The sequence below is a fragment of the Peromyscus californicus genome, unplaced genomic scaffold (genome assembly GCF_007827085.1).
Source record: "Peromyscus californicus insignis strain IS unplaced genomic scaffold, ASM782708v3 Scaffold_10__1_contigs__length_136768540, whole genome shotgun sequence".
Taxonomy (NCBI): Eukaryota; Metazoa; Chordata; class Mammalia; order Rodentia; family Cricetidae; genus Peromyscus; species Peromyscus californicus.
Window position 1 is genome coordinate 121470191 of NW_026294391.1, and position 15884 is coordinate 121486074.

Sequence of the window (15884 nt, forward strand, 5' to 3'; positions counted from 1 at the left end):
CAGGTTTTTGAGCAGCAGTTCAGCTGAGACCCATTCTGGATGAGGACTCAGAGGCCTCCAGTCTGAGGAAACAAGACCAGCTGAGGATCCGGCGAGGTGAGGTAGCTGTGGCTTGTTCTGGTTCTCTGACCATCCAGCATTTCACCCCAATAACTGGTCTCAGGTTTGATTTTATTAATAAGATTCTTTAAGATTCCTGCTACACATGATACAAATAGAATATCCAAATAAATAGGCTATGTAAGAGGATAGACCTTAGATTGCATTATTGTCTATTTAGTTGAATAATTATTTAAAACATACCTATATAAAATCTTAGCCAATACACTGACATATATCAAAATCTATATTGAACTACATTTTAAGTTATCAAGTGCATTTTCCTGAAATTTATGGATGTTCAATGAGATTTAATCTACAAGAGAATATTTCAAAAAGGACAATAAGCATAGGTTAATGAATGTGGACATCTGTAGATAACAGGTAGGTAAATGGCCTGGTAGGGATATTTGATTATATTGAGAGATTTTCTTAAAAATAGGTATCAGCATAAGTACATAAATTGTACCACTACCTAATAAATAACTACTGTTTTCTAAATTCTAAGATATAGGGACAGAAATTACCCTAATTCTGTAACAGCATGTGTAAGATTTAACTTTGAGTATGTCTACTCTAAGCTTTCCTTAAATGAAGTCTGCTCAGCTCCACAGATGACAATGCTATTCTCGGATTCTTCTTTCTTTCTTTTGTTCCTTTTGGCTGTTTAATGCCAGTAGCTCCTTGAATTACTAAAGATGAATCTTATGCCAATATATTACCAAAGATTTTCATCAAAATAAATTTATTGGGAAATAAGAAAAAGAAAATAAAGCAAGATTTACATGATAATTTTTTCTAAAGCAAGTTTATACTACAGGCTTCTAAATAAGGAAGTGTTAAAATGTTTACATTCCATTTTTCTATTTCTATTGTTTCTTTTTATTCAGTTACACATTCAACTTCAGTAGCTCAGTGATTTCCCCCATAGAAAGGAGTCAGAGGGCATAGACAGATGGTGAATTCACCAGCGAGTTTATAAAATGCTCTGATTCAGTCCATCAGTGTAGAATTATGCAGAAATAAGCCCAGCATGAGCTTAAGCAATTCTGCCTTGAAGAAAGAAAAATGACTAATAACATGAATTTGAATAATTATCCACCTTGGTGGAATAGTTCTAATTTGGTTCAGCTACATTTTATCAGTTCTTTACTCCTAATAGTTGTGTTTTTTCATTTCTGTTTACTTGGTTATGAGTGCTATTTTCTTGTGTCATTCTCATGGTTTTTATTATTTAGCCATCCTTTCTTGAATGAATCTCTATATATTGTATGGAGTTCAATGTTATCTTTATTTTTCATTTGGAGACAGGATCTTTCTCTGTAGCTATGCCTTAGCTTGTATGATACTTGCTGTATAGCCCAGTATCCAGAGATGGCCTCAAACTTGCAGCAATCTTCTTGTATTTCCATACTGAGTGCTGAAGCTACAGATATATGACAACATACCAGACTTTAAAAACAAATTTCATCTTACTTTTTTTGAAACAGTATCTCTCTCTCTCCAGTCCTGCCCATCTTTTAACATCATCTACTTCGATTATTTCACAAATTAGATGCACAAATTTAGCATGCAAATTATTATATATGTATAAATATATACTTAGATTTGCACAGGTGTGTACATATTTATATGAAATCTTCTAGTCAATATGGAGCTCTCAATATGGGTAAATCTCACTGGCTTTAAATGAGACATATTTTTCCACCTATGGTGCATTTGGCAAATTTTGTAGATATTTTGCCCTGTCACAACCTGAGTGAAGTGGGAATAGAGGATGCCCTATTGGCATCTAACAAATGCAGTCTAGGAATGCTGCTAAGTTTTTTACAATTTACAAATCACATCTCTCTGCCAGAATGTACAAAGTGTCATCTAGCAAAAATTGTCAATAGTCACATGTTTCAGAAATTTTGACCTTGTGCTAAAATGGTCATGATTTAAGCATTTCTGTATGACATGAGAGGTCTGTAAAATAATGCAAGTTAGTAATCCTGAGAGAAAATGTATACAGGAAAGTGCTGGGAGCTTTTTGCTTAATGTTATAGAATTGATTCTTTCATAAAGAACATTATAGGACAGTGAACCTGTAAATATACCCAGATTAATATGTTATTCTTCTAGGGAGAAGGCCAAGAAGCTTTAGTCATTCATATATAGATTGTTTATGTGTGTGTATCTTTAAATTTATATTATATTATCCATATATATATATATATGTGTGTGTGTGTGTGTGTGTGTGTGTGTGTGTGTGTGTGTGTATTTGTGTGTGTGTGTGTGTTAAATTGATATAGTCTATCCATTCATCTGAAATTGGGTGATAGAATTGTCATGCCCCTTGAAACTTGAGATTTGAGAAGAGACAAAAGGATGAAAATATACCCTTCCTTTATTAAGCCTATGGCTGCTAAACCTGTAACATGTGACACACAAGAGACTTCTAAAGATGGATTTCCTTTGACATGAATTAAATAAGGATTAGACAATTAGAAGGAGGCATACTAGGAGGAATAGTTTTTTAAGTAAGACTTTTGTGTTTTGTGACTGTGTTTTACACAATGGTTCTTTTTGAAGAGTAGAAAAAAACTACTGCATTGCTTTTTGAGATTTGGGGATCATATACTATCAAATTTTTAAATCAAATAAAGCTAGAAATATTTCTGAGAGAAACAGAAAAATAAGGTTAAAATCATCCATTTAGCATTTATGTATGAGTACATGTATGCACACAAACACATACACACATTTACATTTAAACAAATAAGATCATGGTATATATAGGGCATGGTGTCATTATTTTTGTTTTCATTCATCAATGTATTGTAAACTATTTTATGTCATTTCACATCCCTATTTGCATAAATTCTCTACAGTCTCTCCCACGACTTTGCAGATCTTTAGTAAGTGCACACTTTTCTAGATCATTTAGTTATTTGTCTTGTTTAACCAAATGCTTCCTATTGACAAGGATTCTGCAGTGACAATATTTGTGCATATAATTGTATGTATGCCCTTTTCACTGTCACCTTAGGAAATAATCATAGAATATGTGTCAATGATTTTTTGTAGTTGAAGCACAATGCTAATTGCCCTTCTAAAAATCCTGGTATAATATGAATTCTCATTCATGCACAAATATTTTCACATCAGTTGGGAGTTCCCCTGCTCTTTTTCAGTGTTAACATTTCCTCTCATTATTAATGTCATGGGAAAAGTAAAACATGTTCATCTACACATTTAATAACAAGTGAAGAGGAACAATATTTTATTTTTCATAGCTATTTTCAATTGCTATTTATTAACTGACTTTTGCATTATTCATTATTCACCCACCCCATTTTGAAAATACCATTGTTCATGGTTTTAGGTTTTATTTATAAATACTCTTTGAATATTAAAGAAAGTTATCTTCAGATGCATTGCAAATGCTTCCTTCCCAACTATCTTTTAATTTCTATTATGTAATTTTTATTTAAAAAAGAAGCTTCACATTTCTGTCAGCACATTTATTGATTTTTATTGGTTTCTTGATATGCATGTAAAGCTTAGTAAAGTATGACCCACATTAAGATAATACAATCTCTTACATTTAAATATGCAATCGATATGGAATTTATCCGAGGGCATTGCAGTGCCATAATCAAGCTTAGCAGTGAATACTTAGGCTTTTTTGGTAAGAAAGACATGGATTGAGGTCAAGCTCCACCACTTAATTCCCAAAAGATCTTGAGAAAATAACTTAACCTCTTGGATCCTGTTTCTTCATCTGTGAAAATGGAGAATCATACTTTTAGCTCACAGATTTGTGTTTCAAATGAAAGAATTGGTTCAAAGAAATTAGAACAAAATGTGCAAAGCAGTTTGTATGTAATTTATATTAGTTGAGCTTCAGCATACAACCATTATCATTCTAAGTAGATAACCACCCTCCCACATGATTTATTGATTTGTTCTCTTTTAGCAAAGATTGAAAATGATGTTTTCATTAAAAACTTAATGGCAGTATATAATTAGATGCATGTCTAAACTCTCTAATTAGTTCAATTGTTCTGTCTGTACATATCCATGACATAATTACAAGGATAAAAGAATTAAAGTAGTTCTTCATATCTGTTGTGTCACGACTCTATGATTATTCCTCTTCTCTAATATTTGCTAACAAATCCTTCATGTCTTCTGCCCAGACAAACTTTGAATTACTGGATTAAGATTTATATGCAAATGTAAAGGTTCTCACTCAACATTATTTTCAATTATTTATTTATTTATTTTACATCTAAACTGCAGTTTCCTCTCCCTCCTCTCCTCCCAGTCCCTCCCCCTACCTCCCCTCTGCCCACCTCCCAGTCCACTCCTCCTTGTTTCTATTCAGAAAAGGGCAGACCTTCCATGGATATCAACAAAACATGGCATATCAAGTTATAATAAGACTCAGCACCTCCTCATGTATTAAGGCTGGACAAGGAAACCCAGTATGAGGAATAGGTTCCTAGAATCCAGCAGAAGAGTCAGAGACAGTGTCTGCTCCCATTGTTAGAAATCCTACAAGAGGACAAAGCTATACAACTGTCACATATATGCAGAGGACCTAGGTCAGTCCCATGCAGGCTCTCTGGTTGTCAGTTCTGTCTCTGTGAGCTCCTATGAGCCCATGTTCATTGGTTCTGTGGGTTTTCTTGTGGTACCCCTGACCCTATGGCTCCTACAATCCTCTCTCTATTAGGCAGGATTCCCCAAGTTTGGCCTAATGTTTGACTGTGGGTCTCTGCATCTATTTCCACCAGTTGCTGGATAAAGACTCTCCAATGACAATTGGCGAAGTCACCAATCAGTGACTATGGCAGAATATCTTTAGATATCATTACACTGACATTTTTTTCTCTAGTCATGTTTGGTTCTGTCCGAGGTCACTGGGTTATACAGCAAAAAGTATTAAATGAATATGAATTTTGAAATTAACTACCATCATTTCTGATATGTAATAAATATTTCAATATTTTTTCTAAAACATTTGTATGGTAGTCTCAAAGGAATTTTAGATAATACTAAATATACTTTTTTTCTTATTCCTAGAATTAATTTAATGTTTAATGTTTTCATTCAGAATCATGCATGGAGCTTTTAGTTTGAGCCATATATTTTATTTTTTAAGAAATCATTAGTTGTCTGCCAAAAACTGAAAAAAAATTGCTTTTGCAACATTTTACATAAAAAGGCCACATTCTTACTTTTCCTAAAAACAGCTTTCCTAGTGTCTTTTCCTTTCTGTTAATACATTTGTCAAGAACTTGAAGGGCTTAGTAGATTTTTTCATTTGTTTGTTTGTTTTTTCTGTGACTGTGATTAAACACCAAGACCTAGGAAACATATAGGACAATGAGTCTATTTGGGCTCATGATTCCAGAAGGATGAAGTAGGTTGTCATGGCGATGAGGCATGGCAACAAGCAGAAGGCATGGAAGCAGGAGCAGGAAGCTGAGAGCTCACATTTTCATATACAAGCACAAAGCTGAGACAGCCAAAAGAAAGGGACAAGGAGGCTTTTAAAGTTCATCATCAGTGACATACTTCTACCAGCAAAAGTATATATCACCTAAACTTCACCAAACAGTGCCACAAACTGGAGACAAAGTACTTACATGACCAAGATTATTTGGGACATTTCTCACTCAAACTACAAATATGAACACTAGTAGTTCATTTTAAGCTTCATTTTAAACACACAAAGAAAAGAGATATATGCATGCTATTACATTTCTGTAATGACCTGAGTTCTACTTTTATTCAGGTCATTTGTGGTAAATCACTCTCAATAAAGTTTTATACAGTAGGTTGGTTACCTCATTTAGAAGAAACTGTTTATTGCTTATTAAATATATTCCTTGGAATTTTCTTCATATTTTTGACTACTTACATAAATGGACTTTTTTCATTACATTTAGCACTTTGTTGATATAAAAAGATTTTAATCATTGTATATTAATTTTGTAATAACTTGCATATTAAATACATAAAATTTTATCTTGTTCCTTTGTCTAAATACCTACAACAGTGAAGAAAGTGGCATACAATTTTGTTTATGATAATATTTTAAATTATTTATGTATAATTTATACATTTAAAATTTACTTTTAAACTTTTTAAAATATGCAGGCAAAATAATGGGTTCATTATGGTGTTTTCATGCACTGCTGATTCTATTGATCCTTTTTCCCTACTCTTGACCTCTTTTCTTCTTTCTTCCTCCTGCTTGTCTTCTTTCTTGCTCCTTCAAGGTCTTCCCTTCTTTTTATAAAAACATAAGGGTTTTTTATTTTATTATTTTTAATTGAAAATTCATGAAATATTTCTGATTATGGTTTCCCCTTTTCATCTCCTCCCAGATCCTCCCTACCCATATAATTACCATACCTTCTTTCTCTCTTTCTTTAGAAAACAGGCAAACAAAACAAAACAGAATAAAATAAAGAAGAAAAGTGAAAAAAACGCAATACACATACACACACACTCATAGAAAGACAAATATGAAAACCATAATATATAAGCAAAAGATCAGTATGATAAACTTCCCAAACAAAGCAATCTGAGACAAAAAAAAAATTACGAAAAGACCACTGAGTTTGTTTTGTGTTGGCATCTATTCCTGGCCATGGGGCCTACCCTGAAGTGTGGTTAATATACACAGTGAAATTCTATTGGGAAAACAAATTTTTCCTTTTCAGACAGATGATAATTGGCAATAACTCAGTGCTGGGACTTCATGTGGCTTGAATCTGGGTAGGCCCTGTGCATGCTGTCACAGTTTCTGTGAGCTTATATGCATATCAATACTCTTGTGTCTGGAAGACACTGTTGCCTTGGTGTCATATATTCTCTCTGGCTCTTAAATCTTGCTTCCTCCTCTTCTTCATAGCTATATGAGCTCTAGGTAGTGAGTTGAGATTTTATAAAGACATCCATTATAAATGAGTGTTCCAAAATCTCTCACTCTGCACTTTGCCCAGTTGTGTGTCTCTCTATTAGTTTCCATCTACTGCAAAGGGAAGCTTCTCTGATGATGGCAGAGACAGACACTGATCTATGGCTTTAGCCCAATGTTATTAGAAGTCATTTTATTTCTATGTTCTTTTTGCAGAACAATAGTATTTGGTTTTCGTAGAGGCCCATGACCTATGTTGTCCAGGTTCTTGGCCTCCTGAGCACTGTCAGGTATGGAGTCTATTTTAGGTAATAGGCCTATAATCCAATCAGAATGTGTTTAGTTACCACAAAACATTTGTGACACTAATGTACCAGTCTATCATGCAGTCTGGTCACCTTTGTAGATCACATGGTTTATAACTGAGCTGATGGTTACCTTTCTCTTTTGGTAGTGGTCAGAGTATCATCCACTACCATTAACACTAGTCAGTAGGGGTGAAGGTTCTAGTTAGGCACTAGCTTGACTTCTTCATGTTCAGTGAGATATGTAAGTGTTGTCTTCATCAATAGGCCCCTACCAAAAGTTTGTAGAGTTCAACTAATAGCCTTGCCAATAGACTGAATTGTTTGGGAGTTTCCATGAGGCTCCTTTGGCCAAGAACTCAGATATAACTTATCTCTGGCACTGAAGGTTTTACTTGGTGATGAGAGATATCTAGTTGGAGCTCTGTCTCCCCCATTATTAGGTGACTTTATTTAGACTTCTTTCATATATGTATATATTTTAAGAAGCTTCTACAACAGTAGGTGTCCATTTGACCCTTCCAATGGACTTTTGTGTTAGTTGTCCTGCCCCATATTCCCTTTCTTACCCTCCTCTTCTCCCGCTGTCCCCATTTAATTCTACCATTTCAGTCTTCTCCCTGTCTCTTCATAACTATATATACTATTTTCCCTTCCTTGGGAGATAATCCTGTTCTCCTAATCCCTCACTGTGTAATTAACCTCTGCAGTTATATGGATTATAGTTTGCCTATCAAAGTTTTAAAAACTAACATCCACATGGAGAAAGCATACCATATTTGTCTTTTGGGTCTGGTTTACTGTGGTGATATATTATGTACCCCAATAAAACCTATCTGGAGATCAGAGGACAGAGCCAGCCACTAGATTAGACATTAGACAGTGGTGGCACATACCCTTAATCTTATCATTTGGGAGACAGAGATCTGTCTGGATCTCTGTCAGTTCAAGGGAACAGAGCCAGGCTTGGTGGCACATACCTTTAATCCCAACACTTGAGATCTCATGCCTTTGCACGGGAAGCACACACGCCTTTAATCCCAGGAAGTAAGATGACAGGGCAGAAAAAGGTATATAAGATGTGAGGAAACAGGAACTTACTGTCTTAAGACTGAGGATTTCATAGAGGTAAGCACTTGTGGCTCTCACCCCAATGTCTGCCTTAGGGTGTTTTATTAATAAGACCATTTAGCAATTCATGTTGCATCTGGCACCCAATGTTTGTGGCACAAATTCATGAAAAAGCCACTTGCCTGTGGCCTTGCAGTCCCCAGCTGATGCCTGAGCTGCACACGGCTGGTTGTGGTGGCACACACTGGTAGGATTTCTGAAGGAAGCTGAGGCAGGAGGATTCTGAGTTCCAGACTAGCCTGGGAGAAGAAGCTGCGGCGGGCCAGGCCACAAATTGTGGTGGTAGAAACAGAGGCAGTTCCTGCTCCGAGTTGCCAGCTGCTTCTCATCATGTTGTTGTTGGTGGCAGTGACACTGCTACTGGGGACAAAGGGTTAATTCTTTGTTCAGAGAACAATTGCCTGGACCATCATGTTACAAGAAAGCATTGGCAAAGGTCAGTTTGGAGAAGTTTGGCGAGGCAAGTGGCAGGGAGAAGAAGTTGCGGTGAAGATATTCTCTCCTAGGGAAGAACGTTCGTGGTTCCCAGAGGCAGAGATTTATTGGACTGTGATGTTATGCCATGAAAATCCTAGGATTTATAGCAGCAGACAACAAAGACAATGGCATATGGACTCAGCTGTGGCTGGTGTGGGAATCCTGTGAGCATGGATCTCTTTTTGATTACTTGAATAGATACACTGTTACAGTGGAAGCGATGATCACACTCACTCTGTCCACGGCAAGCGGTCTTGCCCATCTTCACATGGAGATTGTTGGTACCCAAGGAAAGCTAGCCATTGCTCACAGAGATTTGAAATCCAAGAATATCTTGTGAAGAAGAATGGAACGTTGTATTACAAACTTGGGACTGGTTGTGAGACACGATTCTGCCACAGATAAAATTGATATTGCTCCAAACCACAGAGTAGACACTAAAAGTTTTCTGCAGTGAACCATGACCATGCCTAACAGCAAGTTTGAAGTCTCCAAAAAGATGATGAGACACCACAATGATGATTCCATCAGAACGATGATAATACCACTAAGCTGATAAATACCACCCGAAGATCAGCTTTGGACTACAAACTGCTCAGGACAATTTTGAGATGGCTAGCTCATATGATACAGCCTGACAGACTACTGGAGCAAGGACTTGAGAAAAGCCCTACACTTTCATATTATGCAGAGACTAGAAAACAAGTGATACAGCTACCTTTCCCAGGACTTGACAATTAACCCAAAATTTTTCTTTTCAGGTTTCCCTAAAGATGCCTTTGCCCCCAGACAGTAGGAAGTATTTTTCAGAACAGGACACCCACATTCCCAAGAGGTAGGGTGGGTGGTTTTTTTGTCATTCAGTGGGTTATGGATAATTGTCATCGAAGGCAACTACTAGCTTTAAATATTGTACATTGGATTGGATTTCTGTATATTGTATACAAATTTTGTATATTGATACAAATTTGAGATTAATTTTGTTAGAATATACTGTACATGTATTTCTAATCTTGTTCAAGGTATTGTACCTATATAGTTTATTTAACAATGTAATGCAAATTGCTAATCCTTGAAAGTTATTATTATTGACTATTAGGATATAAAGAAAATCAGGTTAGTAGTTAGTCATTGCATTCAAACTTGTCATATTAGGTATGTTTTCAAGGTCAAGAAGAAATATACTTTAGATAGAGAGGTCATCTTCAAACACTTCAGAGATCTGCAGAATATGGCATTTGAGATGTTTTAATAGCATATTTTTTTCTTTTTTATGACTATGAGATATGTCTGTTCCTAGCAGCACCAATCTAGTTCAAAGAAGATGATGAGCATTAAAGAAACTCCATAAGGAGTGTACTTTTATTGTGGCAAAAGTTAGCCACCGGGTAGGAAAATGCCCTTGTATCAACTGCTGACATTATGCTGTCCAAAATGGACAAGCAGGACACACACACAAAAAAAGGACTGCCAATTCTTGCCGAGACAAAGTAGGAAGGCTCTTTAGAAAATCCTGCTTCACAGATGAGTCTGTCAGATATGCTAACCCTGTAGGCCAAAGAATGGAAGCCCCAACATTGCAGAGGAACCTAGGGTGACTGTCCAGGAAGCCAGCTGTTTCTGTCATTTCTCACATTTTTTGGAATTGACTTATTTGCACTTCTCCCTTACTTAGTTAATTTTATTTCTTTCTCAGGTCTCTGAGGGAGTTGAAGATTAGATAGTTATAGATGTAGTTTTCCTTGTTAACAATTTCAGGAAAGAAACTCACTAAAGAGGTGTAAAGTGTATAAGTTTGAAAGACATTAAATGATAGTTTTGGTAATGCAGATTAGGATAAAAGATAAATTAGATACAATCCTTTGGATTCACAAAGATAGGATAGATAATGGAATATTTTCTCTGAATTTGTCAAATGCAAATAGACTAGAAATTTGCTGTAGATATCGCTCTGTATGCTGTGAATGTGTTGCTCTGATTGGTTAATAAATAAAGTGCTAATTGGCCAGTAGACAGGCAGGAAGTATAGGTGGGACAAAGAGAGAGGAGAATTCTGGGAACAGGAAGGCTGAGTCAGGGGTCGCCAGCCAGACACAGAGGAAGAAAATATAAAGATACCAGTAAGCCACAAGCCACATGGCAAGGTATAGATTTATAGAAATAGGTTAATTTAAGATGTAAGATCTAGCTAGAAAGAAGCCTGAGCCATTAGGCCATACAATTTTAATTAATATAAGCGTCTGTGGTTTATTTGTGTCTGAGCGGCTGCAGGCCCAGACAGTACTGGAGACTACTCCAGCTACAGACATTGTTGATGTATTTATTGCCTGTATATATTATACTTACTGTATATAGTTTTTCTTATATTAGTTATAACCATTTTTTTATTTTAGACAAAAAAGGGGAAATGTGGTGACGTTTTATTTGTGTACCCAAATAAAGCTTATCTGAGGATCAGAGGAAAAAGCCAGCCACTATATTAAACATAGAAGTCAGACAATGGTAGCACATGCCTTTTAATCCTAGCATTAGGGAGGCAGAGATTCATCTGGATTTCTGTGAGTTCAAGGTCATACTGGGAACAGAACCAGGCGAGGTGGCACATGCCTTTATTCCCAGCACTAGTTAACCATAGAGGTCTGGAGGTCTGTACAGACAGTCAGGAAGTGATAGAACTGGATGGAAAGAGGAAAGTGATGTAGCTGGGCAGAGAGAGGAAGCAAGATGGCAGGACACAGAAAGGCATATAGGCATGGGTATACAGGAAGTAACTCTTTCTGCAGGCTGAGGAGTTGGTAAGGTGAGGTTGGCTGTGGTTTGTTCTATTCCTCTGACCTCTCAGTTTTCACACCAATATCTGGCTCCAGGTTTTTTATTAATAAGACTGTTTAGCAATTCATCTTACACTGTGTTCATAAATAGTTTAATATGCATAGTCATTATTGATCAGGTACAGTGTTAAAGAAACCTTCTCTGGAAAGGAATTGAAAGAAGTTGGAAGAAGAGATGAGGTAGGAAGGCAGAATAGAGAGAAAAATAAAAATATAAGACATTCAAAATAAAGTAAATGTTTTATAAAGGTCTTTAGTAAATGACAGTCATGTTATCCAGTTCTGAAACTATATGCAGACATTCCTAAATATAGCCTCCTCAGCCTGTATAATATTACTCATGTACATTTTCAAAGCTGGCCATTTGATATTGAATACCAAATTGATGTGCTCTTCCCTGGGGAAGACTATTTCTTTCACTTGTAGCATTCCTTTGTTTCCTTAAGTTGTTTGTGTATAGTTGAGACCTCATGGGTTTCCCTGCCTACGTTGGCAAGTCTACTGTTGTCCTTGTTCAGATTGTGCTTAGGCAGTCCTGTTGATAAGACTATATAGGCATAGTGTAGCTCGAGTTTTCCTGCCTGGCCCACAGTCAGGACAAATCTCTCTCACCTGCCAGTCCCACAGCCTCTCAGACCCGACCAAGTAAACACAGAGACTTATATTGGTTACAAACTGTATGGCTGTGGCAGGCTTCTTGCTAACTGTTCTTACAGCTTAAATTAATCCATTTCCATTAATATATACCTTGCCACATGGCTCGTGGCTTACCAGGTATCTTCACATGCTGTTTCTCATCATGGCAGCTGGCAGTGTCTCTCTGACTCAGCCTTCCACTTCCCAGCTTTATTCTCCTCCTTGTCCCGCCTATACTTCCTGCCTGGCCACTGGCCAATCAGTGTTTTATTTATTGACCAATCAGCAACACATTTGCCATACAGAACATCCCACAGCAGCATAGCTTTTGATATTGCTAGGAGACACAATCTCACATTGAGTTCCCTGATCCTTTGATTTTTACAATCTTTCCACTCTTCAGTGTTCCCTTAGCTATAGGTGTAACACTTACTTTGTAGATGTTTCTGAGCTCCACAACTGTGCATTTGATTGGTTGTGCCCTTCTTTAATGGTCTCTGTTACAAAAATGTTTCTTTGATAAGGATTGTAAACTACACTTACCTGTGTGTATAAGGAATAATATTTAAAGTGCATTTAGGAATTATGCTGGCTTAGTAAAGTGGTAGTTTTAAGTTCTTCTAGATCCATGACTTCATTTGCTCTGGGTAGTTGTCTAAGTTTCAAGTAACAGGTGTTACTGTGGAATGTTCTGTATGGCAAATGTGTTGCTGATTAGTCAATAATTAAAACACTGATTGGCCATTGGCTAGGCAGGAAGTGTAGGCGGGACAAGGAGGAGAATAAAGCTGGGAAGTGGAAGGCTGAGTCAGAGAGACGCTGCCAGCCGCCACGATGAGAAACAGAATGTGAAGATACCGGTAAGCCACGAGCCACGTGGCAAGGTATAGATTAATGGAAATGGATTAATTTAAGCTGTAAGAACAGTTAGCAAGAAGCCTGCCACGGCCATACAGTTTGTACCCAGTATAAGTCTCTGTGTTTACTTGGTCGGGTCTGAGTGGCTGTGGGACTGGCGGGTGAGAGAGATTTGTCCTGACTGTGGGCCAGGCAGGAAAACTCTAGCTACAAGGTGTGGTTTCTTTCACCGATCTTACACCTAATTAGAGAGTGATTTGTTACCATCAAAGTATGGGTGTCACTTCTCCACCCTTAGGGTTAGCATGTTGTAGTGTTCATTATGGTTTGTAGGTGTCTTACCCAGGTAGGAATGTTGGTTGCTTCCTTCCTTTGGATGCTTGCATGGTGCCTTCTGGTATCATAAAGGCTAGTTCTCAGGTAGGAGGCATCAGACTAGTTCTAGCTTAGGGGCTTCTGGGCCTTGTGCATGGTGTTTTCAGCAATATGGACTTATCTTCTATCTCTGAGAAGCAAACAAAAACAGTAGAACTATACAATGAATGTATTTCTTAACTTTTCAGTGTTGTACTGAGGATAGTTTGTTGTTTTCTTTCCTAATATTTGATTTTCATCCTTCCTAAATATGATGTTATTATTAACATAATTTTGTTTTTTTCTTAGATATTAAAGCTACTAAGCAGTCTTACCATTTATACAGTCCAGTAAAACAAAAATCTATGTACCTACCATAGTGCTTTGAAACATACCAATATCTAACTATGCTTCACTCAGTTTTCCATAAATTTATGAAAATAAGCATAGTATATAACCTTTTTTCCCATTGGTTACTGGGGGTCCTTAATTTTTCTCTGCTACTGAGAAATATATATACTAAACTAGATATCTCCATATTCCCAAGTTGGTAGTTAATTCTAGTCACAAAATCTTTTTTAGCTCTTACAGTTCTGTGTATATAACAGTATTATATTTACTACCTCTCTTGTGGTTGAGTGGGAATATGTGATTATGTCTAGTGATTAAATTAATATTAGGGATGAAACATAATCATTTACAGGACAAATTCTGTGGATATTTATCTGGTATTGTCAAAAGCTCTATTCCATCATTCATGACAACCTACAACTTTACAGATTGTGGCTATTCTAGTTTCCTGAGCCTTTGAATAAAGATGATTTGGCTAAGAAACCTGTGAACTCACAGTTGACATGCAGCACTTGGAAGGAATGGTTTTCTGCTGCTTATAGTTTCTGAGATTATTTTGTTGTCCTTGATTTTACCACAGCACAAGCTAGACCATCCTCACTAATGAATACATAAATAGCAAATAGTATAATTTGCATATTTAATATTTCTACATGATTGTTATGAAGCTTTTATACTCTCTACAACTTGTAATTCTTGTGCAATGTTATATACTATCATTATTAATGTGATATATGTTCCTCTAACTGATTTCCTTCTGTTTACTGTCTCACCAAGCAAACCATGACCCATTTAACCATTCTTCCCTTAATGGAATCTTGTTTTATTTTAATTTTACACTGTTAATAATAATGGTATGATGATTTGTACCTTGTAAACATACATGAGAAATTTTATAGAAGTTAAATTATTAGATTATAATAGGGTATTATATATTTATGAACTTGTTATAACTTCACAGAGTACTCTCCTTGTGATTATAGGACTGTATAACTTTGCCACTACTACACTAAAAATTACCATTTCCACATACTTCTAACACTTGGTATTGTTAGGCATTGCCAGTTTGTCAGTCTTATTTATTGTATTAATTTCCATTTTCTTGATTTTGAATATAATTGAGCATTATTTGATAGGCCTGTTACACATTTGGGCCTTTTTTTTAAATTTTTTTTTTTAATAATTTGTTTATTTGTATTTTATGTACATTGATGTTTTGCCCACATGAATGTCTGTGTGAGGGTGTCGGATCCCCTGGAACAGGAGTTACAGGCAGTTGTGAGCTGCCATGTGGGTGCTGGGAATTGAACCCGGGTCCTCTGGAAGAGCAGTCCATGCTCTTAACCATTGAGCCATCTCTCCAGCCCCCATTTGGGCCTTTTTAAATATTCTTTGTCTTCTCTTCCTTCAAAATGCCCTTGTTAGTCACATGCATTATAAATATTTTCTTTGTGTCTGAGTCATACCATTTGATTTATATTGTATTTCCTGCCACACAACTTTTATAACTTCAATAGTGTCAAGTACTATATATCTATCTATTCCTTTATCATTTGACCTTATTTTCAGCTTTATTAAGGTAAAATTACCATTGTACAGTTGTTTGTTACTGTGCAAAATTTTACAGATTTTAACAAACTTGCAGTTAAGTTTACAATATTTTCATTAATAACATTGACTACTAAATCCCCAAATATACATTTCCTCAATCTTGAACTATATATATATATTTTTACTTTGGGGGTGTGTGGTATGTTAATATGTGAACATGTTGGTATGTGTATGTGCCTGTGTATATATGTATGGAGATCAGAGGATGAGATCTGTCATCTTTGTTTACTGCTCTCCACTTAAACATTTCAGACAGTCTCACTGAAGCAGTAGCTCGTCAGTTTAGGTAATCTAGCTGGCCAGCAAGTCCCA

General features: G+C 36.3%; 1 pseudogene; it reads left to right on the forward strand.

The window, feature by feature from the left end:
- The window catches only part of LOC128117749 (TGF-beta receptor type-1-like), a 111830-nt pseudogene extending 102442 nt beyond the window's left edge, over positions 1-9388 (forward strand).
- The last annotated feature ends 6496 nt before the right edge of the window (positions 9389-15884 follow it).